The sequence below is a fragment of the Somniosus microcephalus genome, chromosome 20 (genome assembly GCF_052327205.1).
Source record: "Somniosus microcephalus isolate GS21.2 chromosome 20, FLI_Smic_1.0, whole genome shotgun sequence".
In the NCBI taxonomy this organism is placed as follows: Eukaryota; Metazoa; Chordata; class Chondrichthyes; order Squaliformes; family Somniosidae; genus Somniosus; species Somniosus microcephalus.
In genome coordinates this window covers 81,517,200-81,535,947 of record NC_141006.1, presented here as the reverse complement: position 1 = coordinate 81,535,947, position 18,748 = coordinate 81,517,200, and the positions used below count along the sequence as shown (strand labels likewise).

Here is an 18,748-nt window from a genome sequence, read left to right as displayed (position 1 = left end):
ATTGAAGTCTAAATCATTGACATACACCACAAAAAGCAAGGTACCTAGTACTGAGTACAAATGGCTGGCTGATGTTTTTCACGTCTTAACCTATGCACATACTGCAGATCAGCTAAGTCAGAGCCAACCTGGGATCTTTCTGCTTTGGGTGGATCAGTTTGATACCAGGCATTGCCTTTACCACCTGAAACAAAGGGGGTGGGTGGCTCAGTCTAAGGCTTTATTAGAGTCACACTGTTGGCCATGACCTCAATTTATATGATTCTTATGTCACAAAGGTCCACTGAAAATGGGGGTGGGGTGGAAGGGGACCCAATCAGATTTTAGTATTGATGAGGGATAGGGAACACGATATAATGATGGAGCATCACAAACAGCACTTGTTACCTCATAATTCACCACTGCTTACACTGCGATCACCAGAGTTTCTTCGGTCAGTTTGTGTGACCTTACTCATACAGCACACACAGTTGCTGCTTGCTGTTCCTCTCGGTTTCAATGGCCGCATTGCTTTCCGAGTTGTTTTCTTCCAAACGGGGCGCTCATCCTGACCACTGTGAAACTACTGGATGCCGAGCCTGGCAACGGGTTCGGACAGAAATCATCCCGAATGACTTGACCAGCACATCCTCCAGATCCTGGTGTACATCCCACTCATCGCAGGAAACCGATTTGAGCTTTATCCTCGATAATTTCCTAGCCAGAGCCTTTCTGGTCGCCTGCCTAATCGTCTTGATATGTTTCTTCATTAACTTTATGAAGAAACGTTGGGTGCGGACTATGTTAATGGTTAGTTATATCATTAAAGTAGCATGCAATATATTTAACAAATAGCTATGTTAAGTAGACAGTTAAATATTATAAATACCGGTTAATGGTATTTCAGGTAAGAGTTTTTATATTTAGCATTCCTTTATATAGATTAATATAATATATATCTATATTTATATGGATTACTGCTATCTTGTTACATTCAGAGAGTCACAGACAGGTATAGTCTCCAGCTGGAGTGAGGATGGAGGATGCACAAACATTATTCAGCCCCCATTTTAAAGCCATACATTGTCTTTATTGTTGTAAATGTTAGAAATCCCTCTGCCCAGATGTATAATGGACACTGCCCATGGAAACTTGTTCTGCTGTAATTACCCCTTTCTGCCAGTGGCGGTGCTGGTGGGAGGCTGTAATTAGAGTGTGACAAGTTTACATCGTTTTTAATATATTAGAGAGAGATGAAAATTTTGAATTGCAGATGTCTCCCGTGCAACATGTCTGGTACAGACAGATCCTGATTGGTTCCCGAGAACTTTAAGCCAAACACTAAACTCTACTCATTTCTCCAGTGTCACTGAGCACAGAATTTCCCCTGGGGGCCGTGAGCATTCTCCAGAACACCATCGCCTCCGACTCACTGTGACCAGCATCAGCAGAAGTTCACCAGTTGTTATACAGAAACATCGCAGCCAAAATGACAATTTAATTTTTTGTTTGTGTATGAAACAACGTAGAGTACAAAATTATTATTGTGATATGTTCTGACTTTGTGTGGTACTTAAAACAGGGTTCATTTTATTTAGTTTAACAGAAATATTCCTGTGCGAAGAGCATCGATGCATTTAAGGGGAAGCTGGATAAACACATGAGGGAGAAAGGAATAGAAGGATCTGCTGATGGGGTGAGATGAAGAGGGGCGGGAGGAGACTAGTCTGGAGCATAAACCCCGGCAGGGACTGGTTGGGCCGAGTGGCCTGTTTCTGGGCTGTAGACTCGATGTAATTCCGTGTAATTTAGTAACAATAGCTTGCAAATGCCTGGTAATACAGAGAAAACTGTGCTACTGACAGATGGCATAAATTCCACGCTTCTATTTATTTTTTTGCCCGTTTTCTCCCCTCCCCTCCTGAAGGTGCCGTCTGTTGCTGGGACATGGCTACAGGTGAACCAGCTCCTCACCCAATGGCTATCCTTCATATGTGAGCCTGAACATGATCTACAGGCTATTCAACCCTGGAGGGCATCATAGCTGATCCTATTTTCCCCTGGTGTCCATGCACCCCCTCTCAGCTGCTGAACAACAGTCAGGACCGTGAACAGCGGCTCCTCACGGGCCACTGAAACCAATTGTGGTGCCAGTATGAGAGGAGCTGAGACACGAGGTTGAACTTGGGCCTTCTGCTCTACATGGCTTTTAGTAGCACACCACATCATTTACTTATTATCAGGGGAGCCAGCTACACGGGTTCTAGATATCATCAGCTTGAATTGGACGCCAGTTTTTGGCCTTCAGTCAGCAGAGGGCACATAGCCTTTGGGTGGATTCCTCTGTAGCCTTGCAGACAGATTCCTGATTGTGCTCCCTCGGCTGCTCCCTGTTAACAATCAATGTGTCTGTTGCAGAAAATGTGGGAGAAATACGCATGCATTTTGAAAATAGGATCCGTCTCCGACAAAAAACATTTGAAAAATGAGAAAAAAAGGAAAGAAATCAAACGTTTCCGCAGAGGACTAGCCATCCAAGAGAAGATAATGAAGAAACTTCAGCAGATGGAGGTGAAAATCCGAGACATGGAAGATATGATTATGAAATTTGCAAAGAAGATGACTGGCCGAGTTGCAGGCTCAGAATGTACCAGCCGCTCATCCAGCTGTGTTTGTTCACGATGCCACACTCCCAGCGCCTTCAGCACAGAACTGGACTCTCATCGTACAGTGTGACAAACTACAGGACTCAATACAAACAAATCACCTAGAATAAACTCTCAACTTGATATATCGAGGCATGACACAACGAAGCACTAAATATCCTACAATTTGTTGTATTGTCACAGTAAAGAGCTTCATATTTGAACATGTAAAATGTGATATCTTGTTTGTTCATTGACTTTGGTTCTCAGCACTCCCAATCTCCCTGGTAGAAAGCTGAATGGGAGTAAGCAACCCAGGGTGACTTGGCCTCGGGCCTTTCTTGTGCCTTCCAGAGCGAAACGTCTTCTGACCACTCAGTCCCCCACCACCCTCCCTCTATTTTTTTTCAAGCGTTTTCTCCATTTCTGTCCTGAAAGTGCTGGCTCTTACTGAGGTACACACAATGATAGAATCATACGGCACAGAACGAGGCCATTCGGCCCATCGTGCCTGTGATGGCTCTTTGAAAGAGCTCTCCAATTAGTCCCACTCCCTCCTCTTCCCCATGGCACTACAATTTTTTTCCCTTCAAGTATTTGCCCAATTCCCTTTTGAAAGTTACTATTGAATCTGCTTCCACCACCCTTTCAGGCAGCGCGTTCCAGATCACAACAACTCACTGCGTAAAAAAAATTATCTTCATCCCTCCTCTTATTTTGCAATTACCTTAAATCTGTGTCCTCGGGTGGAAACAGTTTCTCCCAACTTACTCTATCAAAAGCCCTTATAATTTTGAACACCTCCATTACATCTCTCCTTAACCTTCTCTGCTCTAAGGAGAACAATCCCAGCTTCTTTAGACTCGCCACATAATTGACATCCCTCCTCCCTGGTCTCATTCTGGTAAACGACAGCATCAGCTGTGACTTGGTGGGCAGCACTCTCGCCTCAGAGTCAGAAGGTCGTGGGTATCAAGTCCCACTCCAGAGACTTGAGCACAAAAATCTAGGCTGACACTCTAGTGCAGTACTGAGGGAGTGCTGCACTGTCGGAGGGGCGGTACTGAGGGAGCGCCGCACTGTCAGAGGGGCAGTACTGAGGGAGCGCCGCACTGTCAGAGGGGCAGTACTGAGGGAGCGCTGCAGTGTCAGAGGGGCAGTACTGAGGGAGTGCTGCACTGTCAGAGGGGCAGTACTGAGGGAGTGCTGCACTGTCAGAGGGGCAGTACTGAGGGAGTGCCACACTGTCAGAGATGCTGTTTTTCAGATGAGGCATTAAACTGAGGCCCCACGTGAATATTTATCCCTCAATCAACATCACTAAAACAGATTATCGGGTCATTATCACATTGCTGTTTGTGGGAGCTTGCTGTGCGCAAATTGGCTGCTGCGTTTCCCACATTACACCAGTGACTCCACTTCAAAAAGTACTTCATTGGCTGTAAAGTGCTTTGGGATGTCATGAGCTGGTGAAATGCAAATATTTCTTTCTTTTTAAATGTCATCAGCATCTTATCCAAGACCTTGACTGTGGTGTATGTAACCTGTACCACCTTAAGAGACTACCTTAAGAGATGGACTACTTTCTCTTGGCTACTGTATATTGTAGTACCGGTGGTGACCACACCGGTATATAAACTCTGTGTAGTAATTTGCTAAGCAGTTCAGCCCTGACCTTCGATTAGTAAAGACCTGTTTAAGTTATTCTTGTTGTCTGTGTCCAGTGATTTAGAATAAGCATATCTGGGACACTCAGACTCAACAGTGGCGACGAGTCCGATCTTACCCTGCGGCAGTTTTGCATCCAAGGCAGCTTCGTCCTCAGAACGGGCGTCGAGAAGAGGCATCCGCCCTCATCATCCTGCTGAGCACCGCATCGCATGGGAGGCATCGAGAACCCGGGTTGAAATTATTGACCACGAAGTCCTCCATCAGCGACAGGCAGTGATCATCCTTCTACCACGGTGGTGGGTAAGACGATCTAGCGACACGGGCAGAAAGTCGGCCGCGTTGTCAGTGGAGAAGGGGAGGGAAACCGGAGGAAAAAGGGCGGAGAACTCGACCGCAGCCGGTGAAAAGGGCCGGCCTGCAATCGGGGCCAAGAGGCGCAGCGACAAGGGCAGCGTTAATGCCACGAGAACCGCGGAGAACTCGACCGCAGCCGGTGTAAAGGGCTGGGCTGCAATCGGGGCTGAGAGGCGCAGCAACAAGGGAAGCGTTAATGCCCACGAGAACCGCGGGGGAACAAAAGCAGCGTCGGGGAAATTAAGAACCGCTGGGAGGCGAGAACGGCAACAGCGCGGTAATCGCCATTGTAGCCAGCGGGGGAAGAAGACCAGCGCGGGAAGCCGCCATTGTAGTCGGCGGGGGAAGAAGACAAGCGCGGGAAAAGCCGCCAAGCGCGGGAAGCCGCCATTTTAGTAGGCGGGGGAAGAAGACAAGCGCGGGAAGCCGCCATTTTGGTAAAATAAAATATTTAAAGAAACTCTCAAGGATGCCTAAACACGGTAACATCACTGCTTTTGATAGCGATGTTGAAGATTGGGCCACGTATGTAGAACGCATTGGAGTTTATTGTACAGCAAATGAGGTACCAGATGATAAGAAAGCAATAACCTTATTAAACTCAATGGGTGCGAAGACGTACGGGTTATTGAGGCACCTTGTAAAACCAGATAAACCGGCGGATCAGACTTTCGCGAATATTGTTACTATCCTGCAAGAACATTTAAACCCCACGCCGCTGCTGATAGCGGAACGATTTAAATTTTACAGAAGAACGCAGCTGAAAGAGGAAAGCAACGCTGAATTCTTAATTGAACTGCGCAAGCTATCAAAGTACTGTCAGTTTGGTACAGGACTAGCAGACGCTCTGAGAGATAAATTCATGTGTGGATTACTAAAAGAAGGAACTCAAAAGCGACTGCTAGAGGAAAAGGACCTTACGCTTGATAAAGCTGTCACCATTGCAGCATCGCACGAGGCCGCAGCAAGAGGCACCGCGGAAATGCAGCTAAGGTCATCGGAACTCAGCACCAATCGAATGGCATTGGGTGCAGTAAAGTGTTATCGTTGCGGAAGGACAACGCATGATCAGAACCAGTGCTGGTTCAAAAATCAGGAATGCAGAAAATGTGGCAGGCTAGGTCACATAGCTAAAGTATGCCGGTCAGGAAAGAAGACCAGCAACAAAAAGTCACCGCAGGAAAAGTGCAAAAAGGTACACAAGGTGACAGAGAACAGTTCGGATGAACAGAAGACGGATTCAGACTCCAGCAGTAAGGAACTGGGTTGTCTAAGAATACATAATGTGGGTAACACAGCAGACCACCAAACTATCTGGGTCACACTTCAGATAGCAGGAGTCCAAGTGAAGATGGAATTGGACACTGGATCGGCATTGACGGTCATGAATAAGCAAGATTACAAAAGGTTATTTCCACACATTCCCCTAAGGGATACGGAGATTGTATTGAAAACATACACGGGGCAAAGAGTATACCCCATCGGAAAGATAAAGGTAAAGGTGGTCCACAAGGGTAATGTAGTGTATGTACCCGTCTACCTTTAAGGAAACTATTGTATGTAACCGTTCACCTTTAAGAGAACTACTTTAGGTGTGGCACTACTTGTTTGGCTTCTGTATACTGTAATACCGACAGTGACCACACCAGTATATAAGTGCTGTGGCAGGATTGCTGGGGCAGATTCGCCCTGACCTTCGAATAGTAAAGACCTGTTTGTTGTTATTCCTGAAGTCTGTGTCGTTATTAACTGTACAACCCACCGACTTTACAGTGGCGATGAGTCCGATCATACCCTGCGGCAAGATTACCAAAGCAACTAAAGAGCGTCGAAGAGAGGCAACCGCCCTCGTCGTTCTGCTGGAAGAAAACACGAGGCTGCAGCAATAGAAAGGAGGAAGACTTTAGCAACAAAAGCTTCCATCAGCAACAGGCACTGACTACCCTTCTACCACGGTGCGGAGTGAGCCGATCAGCTGGAAACAAGGCGGCCGTGGAGACTGTGAGTAGGGAAAAGTGTAACGAAATCCGGAGGATAAGGGCTGTGCACTCGACCACGGTCGAGGGGGAGCGGAGCCGGTCAGAAAGTCGGGTCCAACGGCGTCGTGAGACAGCCGGACCGCGATCGGCGGGAAAAAGCCGGGCAGCGACCGAAGCCACGAAGCGCTGAGACCGGGAGCTGGCGCGGGAAGAGAGAAACTCAGCCGCAGCCGGGGAGGGAAGCACCGGACTGCGTGAGGGCTGGGAGGCGAACGGGAACAGAGCGTGTGGGAGAGGCAGAGCCGACCAAAGGAGGCTGCGCGAGAGCCAGTCCAGCGGCTGAACTGTCCTCCACCAATGGGGTACCCAGCGCCGGTTGAGCCGAACGTGGGGGAGAGAGAGAGACAGAGCCGAGCAAGGGGAGAGAGACTGCGCGAGAGCCAGTCCAGCGGCTGAACTGTCCTCCACCAACGGGGTACCCAGCGCCGGTAGAACCGAACGTGCGGGAGAGAGAAAGACAGAGCCGAGTAAGGGGAGCTGTGCGAGAGCCAGCCCAGCGGCTGAACCTGTCCGTTGTGGGGAAAGCGTACCCCTTCCACCAGGGAAGAAACGCGGGAAGCCGCCATTAGGCGGCGAAGACGACAGAAGCGGGAAACCGCCATTGAAGTGGGCGGGGAGAGAAGGAAAGAGCGGGAAACCGCCATTTTCGCGGGAAAAGCCGCCATCTTAGGAAAAAAAAAAAAAAAAAAAAAAAAAAAATTGTGTTGTACCCAAGGAAAGGAAGATGCCTAAGCGGGGGGACATCAATGATTTTAATTCTGAGATAGAAGACTGGGCCACGTACGTGGAACGTATTGAGATACATTGTAAGGCTAACAAAATAGCTAAGGATGAAAAAGCTTTAACCTTACTTAACATGATGGGTGCGAAAACATTCGGGTTGTTGAAGCATCTTCTCTCACCAGCTAAACCGGCGGATCAGACTTTCGATGATATTGTAGCAGTGCTGAAGGATCACTTGAACCCCACACCGTTGATACTGGCTGAACGATCCAAATTCTATGCAAGAACGCAGAAGGAAGACGAAAGCAACACGGAATACTTGGTTGAACTGCGTAGGCTAGCGGAACACTGCCAGTTCGGAGGGAATCTGACAGAGGCACTGCGAGACAAGTTCGTATGTGGATTGTCCAAAGAAGGGACGCAAAAGCGACTACTGGAAGAGAACGACCTCACACTAGACAGGGCTGTTCTTATAGCTGCATCGCACGAAGCCGCAGCGAAAGGAACGGCAGAAATGCAGCTGAAGGCGGCGGCACTCGGGGTGGACCAAATTACCTCGAATACAACAAAATGCTATCGTTGTGGGAAGACAACGCACGACCAGAATCAATGCTGGTTTAAGAACCAAGAATGTAGGAAATGTGGCAAACTGGGTCACATCGCAAAGGTATGCCGGTCAGGGAAGAAGACCAACAACCAAAGGAAGCCATCACAAGAAAAGTACAGCAAGGTACACAAGGTGGCTGAGAAGAGTTCAGACGAACAGAATTCAGACTCAGACCCAAACAACCAGGAGCTGGGTAGTCTGAGAATTCACAATGTGGGGAGGGAAGCTGATCTACAAACTATCTGGGTCATGCTAAGAATAGCTGGAGTCCAAGTAAGAATGGAGTTGGACACTGGATCAGCTCTATCAGTCATCAATCGAAGGGACTACCACCGGCTATTCTCTCACATACCCTTAAGGAATACCAAGTTCGTATTACAGACATACACGGGGCATAAGGTATACCCCATGGGGAAGATAAGAGTCAAGGTGAGAGATAGGGGTAAAGAACACCCAAGAATGAACTTGTACGTATTATCTGAGGGAGGACCACCACTTCTAGGACGAGAGTGGATCAAGAAAATAGACATGGAATGGCACTATCTAAAAGCCATAATGAGTGAGGACTCGGTGCAAGCTATCAGCTCAGATTCTGAAACGGATGACGATAAGACCAACTCAAATATGGAAGACAAGGCTAAAATGAACTTGCCGACTATGGTGGAGAAAACGAAGACATGCATAAAGGCTTATGCTACCGAGAAGAATAAAGCTTCAGAGCAGAACTCCAGTTTGACAGAGAATTCTGAGCCTGTTCAAGTTAAGGACTTATCCACGACGGAAGAACACCGAACTCGGACTCAAACTTATTTCAAAGTACGACAACAATTAGAACAGTTGAGTTACCATCTCGTACAAGAGATGAAAACAATGGAAAAGTTCTGGGACACCGAATGGGAGAACCTGGAAAGACAGCAGAGGCAGCTAGCTCAAGCAAAGAGCGACCATAGAGCCATCGTGACCAATTACCGATCACATCTCCCTTATGATGTTCAGGAGTTAGAATATTTGCATGATCTAGAGATACAGCATAAAGGCAAACCACGCTACACTGAGGATTTTGTTCTGCAATTGGAGACGGAGCTAGTGCAAGCAAGGTTAAGAGAAGCTGAATCGCAGTGTGCACTTAAAGATATGCAGAAAAAAATCTTGGACATGGAAAAGAGAAACGCTTCTTTACCTGATGTGAATAATGTGGCCATGTTGCAAGAGGAGCTTATAGGGGCGAAACTGAAAGAAGCTAAGCAAAGGATGTTGGAACTTGAAACACAGAACCAAATCAGCAGTAACCAGCTATGTCGAGCAGAGAAGGAGTGCTATGGTCTACATGAGAAGGTGCAATATCTCTCAGCCCAGAATAAGGGACTACTCACTCAGTTAAATGAAAGTAATCGGAAAATGGCTGAGATAGACTGCAAGAATAAAGAAGATTTGATGGCAGTGAGACTTCGAGAGGCAGATAGCATAGCAGCCTTGGCTGAACTCCAACAGGAAATTGCGAAAGAAGCAAATGAAGAGGAATCTTCAGGAATCCAGGATGTTATTCCAGTTCTTCTCTACGACTCCTTACAAGCAGAGTTTGAGAAGTTGAAAGAACAGTATGAACAGGCCCAGGCTACAATTCTGGAGGGGGTTAACTCGGCAACCTCCGAAAAGCTAGTTTCAGTAGAAGCATATGAACAACTAAAGGTTGAACATGAGCAAGAAGTCCAAAGGCTGCAGGAAATTCTTGATGAGCTCAAGGCCAAGACAGACTCATCGGTAGAAGTTCCATCCATAGATGAGAAATTAGAGGTGAAAGACATGGCAGAACATGAAAGACAAGATGTCCAAGAACTCATAAAAATATTGAAGGAAACCCAAGACAAATATGAGGTGGCAATGTCCGAGGTTCAACAACTTGAAGAACAGATTCAACTGGGAATCCTTTCAGTGGAAGAAAAGGAAACTGTAAGAAACACAGAGACTGTAAGAATGGTCCCTGAACATGAGCTAGAGAGCATCAGGGCGCAACTTTTCCGAGCGCTGAAAGCCAAAGTACAAGAGGAACAGAAGGTGGAAGCATTGGAGGAAAAGGTGGATGAAATGGAGAAGACTCTGATCCACAGTGTTCCCGTGGAAGAGTTAACGGTCAGACAACTCCTTCATATGCTGAGGGAAAAGACTCTGCAATGGGAACAATCTGAACACGAGCTTCAATCTTCAACGGGAAGGAGTTCGGAGCTCTCAAAAGTTTGGGAAATAGCTGAGGTTGCAAAACAGACTTTACTGGGATGCCAAAAGTACGCTGAATCGCGTCTATGTGAACAACAGAATGTTGAAACAGCTGCTCCAGTAGAAGGATTGAATAGCCCGATCAATCAATCCCCGAGGGAAGGGGAAGTATTGAAATCACAAATGAGGTCATTAGTGAAGGATTTGCAGGAAACCCAGGAAGAGCGGGATGAAGATGAATGCATGAAGAAGTCTTTTCAAGAAAGATGTCTAGGGAAGGAACCACAGTCAGCTAACGTCCAGATGGGTAAGGAGGAAGTAGAAGGCCCTCTCGCTGGCCTAACTCAGGATGAACCCGAATATTACCATGACCTGTTGAGTGACACTGAATATTACGAGGATGTGGTCTGCCCAAGTTGTGAGGAAAACTCCCAAAGTGCTGAAATCAGGATGAAACACTTAAGGTCTAAGGAACATAGAGAGTTGGTGGCGCTACAGCTGGCAGCCGAGAAAGGAGCCCCGAGAGTCTCAAAAAGGCAGAAAAGAAAAAAGAAGAGGCAGAAGACAATAACTATCTAAAATATTATCACTTCTACCAGCTCAGGAGGGGACCTACGAAAGGAGCTAAATTAGTTGAAAAGTGGGAAATTATCAAGACAGCCAGTTGGTTATAAAAGTCGGCACTGCCGGTTCAACAGGACGAAAGTTCAAGCTGTTACATCAAGGAAAAGGCTATGGAGGAGTCACACTATCCATGTGAACCGGCTACACCAAAGAGATGTTGTTCGGACCAAGTCAAGATCGGAGACTGAATCTGTGAACTGTTCCCGCAGAGACTGACTTTGTGAACTGTTTCCCACCGAGATTATATCTGTAAAGTGTTTTATATGAAGTTGAAGATATGGATGTTAATGGGACTCTGTAAGTAATAAGCTAAAAAGGGAGGATTGTAGTGTATGTACCCGTCTACCCTTAAGGAAACTATTGTATGTAACCGTTCACCTTTAAGAGAACTACTTTAGGTGTGGCACTACTTGTTTGGCTTCTGTATACTGTAATACCGACAGTGACCACACCAGTATATAAGTGTTGTGGCAGGATTGCTGGGGCAGATTCGCCCTGACCTTCGAATAGTAAAGACCTGTTTGTTGTTATTCCTGAAGTCTGTGTCGTTATTAACTGTACAACCCACCGACTTTACAGGTAAAGAAAGCCGAGGAATGGACTTATATGTGTTACCTGAGGGAGGTCCACCACTACTGGGACGGGAATGGATCAGGAGAATAAATATGGACTGGCATTCCTTAAAAGCACTAACTGTAGATTCCGGTAAAAAGGATGATGTCAAACCTAGACGACTGTCCAGAATATTGGACGATGCTAAAGAGGTGTTCCAGCAGGGACTGGGAACACTGAAAGGAATTACGGCAAACATCAAGGTTGAAGAACATGCAAACCCGAAATTTTTCAAAGCTAGACCGGTACCTTATGCGATACGACCTGCTGTGGAAGCTGAGCTGGAGGGACTAGAACGTTCCGGAGTACTGTCAAAGGTGGACTGGAGTGAATGGGCTACACCCATTGTTCCCGTCATGAAGCGTTCATCGAGTAACAAGCCGGGGGAACCGGGGAAGGTTCGCATCTGTGGCGATTTCAAGATCACTGTTAATCCGGTGCTTCACACGGTGCAATATCCGCTTCCACGGATTGAGGATATCTTTGCTTCGTTGTCTGGCGGGAAACACTTCACCAAGATAGACCTGGCGCAGGCGTACTTACAGATGGAAGTTGATGAAGCGTCACGCCAGTATCTCACGATCAACATGCATAAGTGCTTATATCGGTATAATAGACTGGTTTTTGGAGTGGCATCGGCTCCAGCGATTTGGCAAAGGGCCATGGAGCAGGTATTCCAGGGAATTCCAGGCACACAATGCTACCTGGACGACATTCTGATTACAGGAGATGATGATGAGGAACACCTTACAAATTTGGAACAGGTGCTCACCAGATTGAAAGAATATGGACTTCAAGTTAATCGCCAGAAATGTGAGTTCTTTCAGAAGCAAATCTTGTACTGTGGTCACGTCATTGACCAGGAGGGGCTTCACAAGTCACCTGACAAGATCAAAGCTGTTGTGAAGGCTCCCGCTCCGGAAAATATATCCCAGTTGAGGTCGTTCCTAGGGTTGATTAACTATTACCATAAGTTCCTGCCAAATTTATCCACGGTGCTACACCCGCTGAACGCTCTTTTGCAGAAGGGAGTGCCATGGAAGTGGAGCGAGGACTGTAAGCGGGCCTTTCACAAAAGCAAGGCGTTGATCACCTCTAAGGAAGTGTTGGCTCACTTTAACCCAACGCTGCCTATTCGTTTAGCTTGTGATGCTTCTCCATATGGTATTGGGGCAGTGCTCTCACATAAGTTGCCAAATGGCTTGGAAAGACCAGTCGCGTTCGCATCCAGATCATTGACCTCCGCTGAGCGCAACTATGCACAGATAGATAGGGAGGCTCTCAGCCTTGTGTGGGGAGTAAAAAAATTTAATCATTACCTGCAAGGGCAAAAGTTTACGCTGCTGACAGACCACCAGCCGTTGGTTTCCATTTTTAACCCTAAGAAGGGTGTTTCGGTGATGACAGCGCAGAGGCTCCAGAGATGCTCCCTTTTCCTAGGGGCACATCAATATCAGATCGAATTCAAAGGTACAAAGCAACATGGTAATGCTGATGGGCTGTCGCGCCTGCCACTACCTACAGCGGAAGAGGCACCGACAGTTGACCCTGTTGAGTTATTTCACTCGACCATCATCGAATGTTTACCAGTCACCAATGCAAGTGTTGAGAGAGAAACCAGGAACGACCCGACACTGTCTCGGGTCTACGAATTGACAGTGAAGGGATGGCCAGCTCATGGTGAACCACTGTTACCGGCATTCTCAGCCAGACGAGAACAGCTGTCTGTCTGTCAAGGAACATTGATGTATGGAACAAGGGTGATTATTCCTCCTAAATTAAGGGAGAGAGTTCTAAAGGAACTGCATGAAGGTCATCTGGGGGGAGTCAAGATGAAAAGCCTTGCTAGGGCTTATGTGTGGTGGCCAGGTATCGACCAACAAATAGAGGATCTGACTAAAAGCTGCTCAGGGTGCCAAAAAGTTCAAAATGCACCTCCAATTGCACCGCTGCATCCATGGGAATGGCCTTCAACCCCATGGCAACGTGTACATATTGACTTTGCTGGTCCATTCATGGACTCCATGTTTTTAATTGCGGTAGACGCACATTCTAAATGGCCAGAAGTGATTAAGATGGCGACCACTACCTCGGAAAAGACGATCACAGTTCTAAGAACGATATTCGCAAGAAATGGATTGCCAGAACAAATATGTTCAGACAACGGACCGCAGTTCATGTCAGAAGAATTCCAGAAATTCATGAAGAAGAATGGGGTGAAACATTATACCTCTGCCCCATATCATCCGGCTACAAATGGGTTGGCTGAGAGATTTGTACAAACGTTCAAAAAGGCGATAAAGGCCATGAGCGAAGACCAGATTCCACTACAACACAAGGTGGACAATTTCCTAATGGCATATCGAAACGCCACTCATGCAGTGACAAATCAAAGCCCTGCCATGATGTTCTATAACAGGAGGTTGCGGTCCAGGTTGGACTTGTTAAAACCAAATGTGCGGAGGGAAGTCGAAAACAAACAGTTCCAGCATATAAATAACAAGACCACTCGGAGTTTCGAAATAGGACAACCAGTGTTAGCCCGGGACTATAAGAATGAGAAATGGCAATCTGGAACAATTCGTGCCAGACAAGGACCCCTGATGTACACGGTAGATATTGGTGAAAACGTAATATGACGTCATGCTGACCAACTTGTAGAATCGAGTACAAGGGTCGAACCCATGACTACGACAGAGACACCAGTGGAAGAAGTTAGTGAACCTGAAGCATCTACCTCAGACGCCAATGTATCTGATGATGTCCAACCCATAAGAGATCAACTAGATGAGTCACCCCAGCAACGAGAATCAGAGACCCCTGAAAGGCGTTATCCAACTCAGATCAGGAGGCCTCCTCAGAGACTGAATCTTTGAACAGTTTTGCATGAAGTTGTATATATGTTATCCATGTTATGTTTAAATTGGGATGTACACTGTTAAGCTAAAAAGGGAGGAATTGTGGTGTATGTAACCTGTACCACCTTAAGAGACTACCTTAAGAGATGGACTACTTTCTCTTGGCTACTGTATATTGTAGTACCGGTGGTGACCACACCGGTATATAAACTCTGTGTAGTAATTTGCTAAGCAGTTCAGCCCTGACCTTCGATTAGTAAAGACCTGTTTAAGTTATTCTTGTTGTCTGTGTCCAGTGATTTAGAATACGCATATCTGGGACACTCAGACTCAACATTGACAATGTACAGATGAAGTCTTTATCTACATCATAAGATAATTGGCCTCTTGTACTTTTTGTGTTACGCTGATCCATGGCGTTGCAAATGGAGAGTCAAGTGTAGTTTTCAGGTGAAGCAGGCTTGGAAGTGGAGAATAATTTCAAGCAGGACATGCAGATGTAATTTAATGTGCATTTTAAAGTCATAGGGCAGGATTTTCATTGACCTGTGGAGTCGGGATTGGAGGCGTGCGGGGGTTAAAATCCTGAAATCGGGGGTCCCGACCCCATCCCGCCTCCATGCCAGTTTCAAAGGAGGCGGGTACCCGCCCCGCACTGGGACCCGCCTCCCCGAGGCAGGAAGAGATTAGTGCCAATTAACTGCCTGTTAACAGGCAGTTTTTAGCCTAATCCCTATTTTGAAGGTTGAAGTGTGGGATTCCCGACGGCTCTAAACCACGCCAAGTTAGAGGAGTCGGGCCGTCGGGTTGAAGGACTTGGAGGGGTCGAGATGTCAGTGTTCAGGTGAGTGATGTGTGCATGAGTGCAAAGGTAAATGTGTTGGTGTGTCTAAAGTGATTAAATAAGTTTTACATACCTTTTCTTACCTTTACAGCCTTCCTTCCTTTAGGTCCCGGAAGTCCATCATCTCATCAGCACAGAAAGCAGAATGGCTGCGAACTGTCAAAAGTGACAGACTGCAGCTTTCTGTGCAGGAGAGATTTCTAACTGAGTCTGTGGAGAAGGACTCAGGTTAGAAGTAAGACTGTCAGTGTTTGACAGCTTCAAACAGCTGTGAAACGCTGATATTTCATCTGTCAAAACCTCTTGACATGAAATTTCAGTCTGTGACGTCACCTGTTGCCGGGTGGCCCTTAATTGGCCTGCTGGGCGGGCTCAACAACGTCAATCAAGTTAAAATCGCGTGGATTGGCCGCATCTCGATGGAGGCAGGACTACAACCCCAAAAGTTGTAGCCCCGCCTCCAACCCGACTCCTCAATGAAAATCCAGCCCATACATTCTCTCCGTATTCGTATATAATACTTTGAATTTATATTATTATTTATAGTCAAATCGCAAAACTTACAGCAGATTGGGAAGCAGAGAAGTAGAGTTGCTTGAATCACAGGCGTTTTTCTACAGTGCAGGCTGAGGAGCTGGGAGGCATTATAGTGCCATCACCGGCAGGAGGGTGTAATTACAGGGTGACAAGTTTACAAGTTTACGTAGACAGTTTCCATGATAAATTTGGAGGTGGGGTTTCTGTGATTTCTGTGATTCTGTGATAAGAATTTATAATGGAAAAAGTTGACACAAAAGCATGACAAAAGGAAGTATTGCTTTGCAGTCAGAAAGTGCACACCAAGGTTCCAGCTTCAGCATCCGGTCTATGCTGAGTTAACTGAATTCACCTGGGAAGGTGGCAGGGATGCTACAAATGCTCCAGTCATTCCCGAGTTTAGGAAAGGAAATGAACGAGGATTTCTGCTCCTCGCTGCTATTCAGCAACACCTCCTGGAAATGTATGGTGAGGAAAGGATCATGCTCAGCTGTGAGCACCCCCCTGCACTTTATATAAAGGTTACACATGGGACACATATAATGGACAAGGGACAATTGCGCAAGGAACTGGATGGCAACTAGCACCCATGGAAAGAATCAATATCATCAGAAGAGGCACAGAAGGGAGAATTTTGAAAAGAAAATTATGTGGGGGAGAATGTGTTGAGAATGTACTCTCTCTCAACGCTATTTTTAGTTGGTGAACTAATGAATCTCTTTAGCTACTTTTCCTTTCGCTGGATAATCTGTCGAAATTGGCAAACTTGTCCCAGGGTAGAAGATCAAGACATTGTCAGATTGGATTACGATTCAAACTTAAGTTTCTACTGGGAAAGTTTCAAAATTTTCAATCCAAAAGTTATTCAGTCAAACGTGACTATTCTGTAAAATTAGATGGATTGTCACCTAAAACTAGCCCAGTGACTTGTCGATACCCTAGCTCAGAAAAAAGCCTCTTAATGGGAAGGTTTCCATTGCAAACCAAGCAACCCTCTTATCCTGCCATTCCCCTTTCTCAAACATTGTGGAACATCTTCAAATTGATTGAGAGCTGGTGCAAAAGTAACATTTAAATATCATTTTGAGCAATTAGCATGGTATCCATCATCCCTGACAACTGATTCTTCCACCTATGTATGCCAAATTAGTGTGTTTAAAATGTTTTTTTTTACTGTAATGGTAATAATTGAATCATAGGGATGAGTTGAGCTCTTGTCTCAGTTGTTTGGTCTGTGTGATCTTAAGAGTATACATAGTAAACTAGGATTGTCCAACTCAAGCATGTTGGCTAAACAACAGAGAATTAGCACAGACATGGCCCAGGTCAATCTTTGACACATCCAACCAGCGAGAGCTGTCACCCAACAAACAAAGTCAGCAGTGGTGCCCACAATCTGATGGCTGCTGGGTGACAATAGAAACATATGAAAAGAAGAAGGAAAAAACCAAACAGCCAGTCCATCACACCCATCTCCCTCAGACACGGTGCAGCACGCCTCCCTCCCAGTCTCCAGTGAGAGGCAACACATGGCCTTCTTGCTCAAAAACCTGTGCAGTTCCCTTTTGAAGGACTGCAGCCACTCTGCACTCACTGCATGTCTCAGCAATCTACTGCAGGGGCCAATGAGTCACTGTAAGAAATACGTTTTAACATCTGAACTATCTCCTTGCCTTCGTATTTTATATGCATGCTTCCTAGTTCTCCCATCATTATCCAATTCAAATAACCTATCCAAATCTTATCGATGGTGTAGTTAAGGTTAATAAGTGAATAATGTACGACCAGAGGAAGAAGAAACTCAGGACCAATGAATTACCTTTGAAGTGTTGTCACTATAAATCGCACCTTGCAAAGCCCCATAAACAACAAAGGAGATAAATCGTCAGTTTATCTGTTTTTGGGAGGGATGTTCATGGGGAAGGAATGTTGGCTAGGATAGGCCCTGCTCTGATTCAAATAGTAGCATGGGATTTTTTACACCCACCTGAATGGGCAGGTAAGACTGCAGTAAACTTTCAAAAGATGGCATCTCCAACAGTGGAACCAGTATTGCACACAAATATCTGCCTGGATTATGTGGAGCTTGAATCCATAACCTTCTAATTCAGAGGTGAAAGTGCTACCGACTCAGCCAAGCTGACGCTGAAGAATCAGGCTGACATTGATCATGTGCTATCAGTGCCAGCGAAGGTGACTGCTGAACTCATTACTTACATTGTTGGCACCTTTCCACCGATTGTAGGAACCTTGGAAACGAATTAGTCAGCAATATCCAGTCATTTCTCACGTCTCGGTTGAATTGCTGGAGAGAATGTATCACTTTCCAACACCCTTGTAACAGTCATAGAAAACGTAAAAGGCAACGTAATCAGCCCGCGCTGATTCTACCAATATCTCAGGCTCCTTTGGTTGTACCCACACACCAGCTATACATTTCTTGAAAATGTACACAGCTGCCTTTAGGGGAGTGGTTTACTTCAGTTAATGTGTAAACAGTGTGTGATGCCAAGTATAAAACCATGGATGACTGTGCTCGTTACCCCTGCAGCAGCCTCAGCTTATTCAGCCATGCCAAATTCTGCACTTGGCCAAAGGTTTAGGAAAGAATTAACTGACAAATGGCTGCTAGCTAAGACATTAGCACACTGGCCTCAGTGTGTCTGCTCAGCGTCTTGTTAATTTTACTCCACAGAACATAGAAATAAGCGCGGTGAAATCAAAATGGACCGATGTTTCCCCTTCGCTGAAGTTCATAGATCAACAACAACTTGTATTTACATAGCGCCTTTAATGTAGTATAACGTCGCATGGTGTTTCACAGGAGCGATTATAAAACAAAATTTAACACCAAGCCACATAAAGAGACTCTAGGGCAGGTCAGGGAGGTTTTAAGGAGCGTTTAAAGGAGGAGCGAGAGGTAGCGAGGCGGAGAGGTTTAGGGAGGGAATTCCAGAGCTTAGGGCCCAGGCAACAGAAGGCACGGCCACCAATGGTTGAGCGATTATAATCAAGGATGCTCAAGAGGGTAGAATTAGAGG

General features: G+C 46.1%; 1 long non-coding RNA gene across 1 annotated transcript; it reads left to right on the top strand.

Moving 5' to 3' along the window:
* Nucleotides 1-434: 434 nt before the first annotated feature.
* Nucleotides 435-2,857, top strand: LOC147103474 (uncharacterized). The gene is made up of 2 exons (XR_015072982.1): nt 435-789; nt 2,398-2,857. It is a non-coding gene; the product is annotated as an uncharacterized LOC147103474 (long non-coding RNA).
* Nucleotides 2,858-18,748: the final 15,891 nt, after the last annotated feature.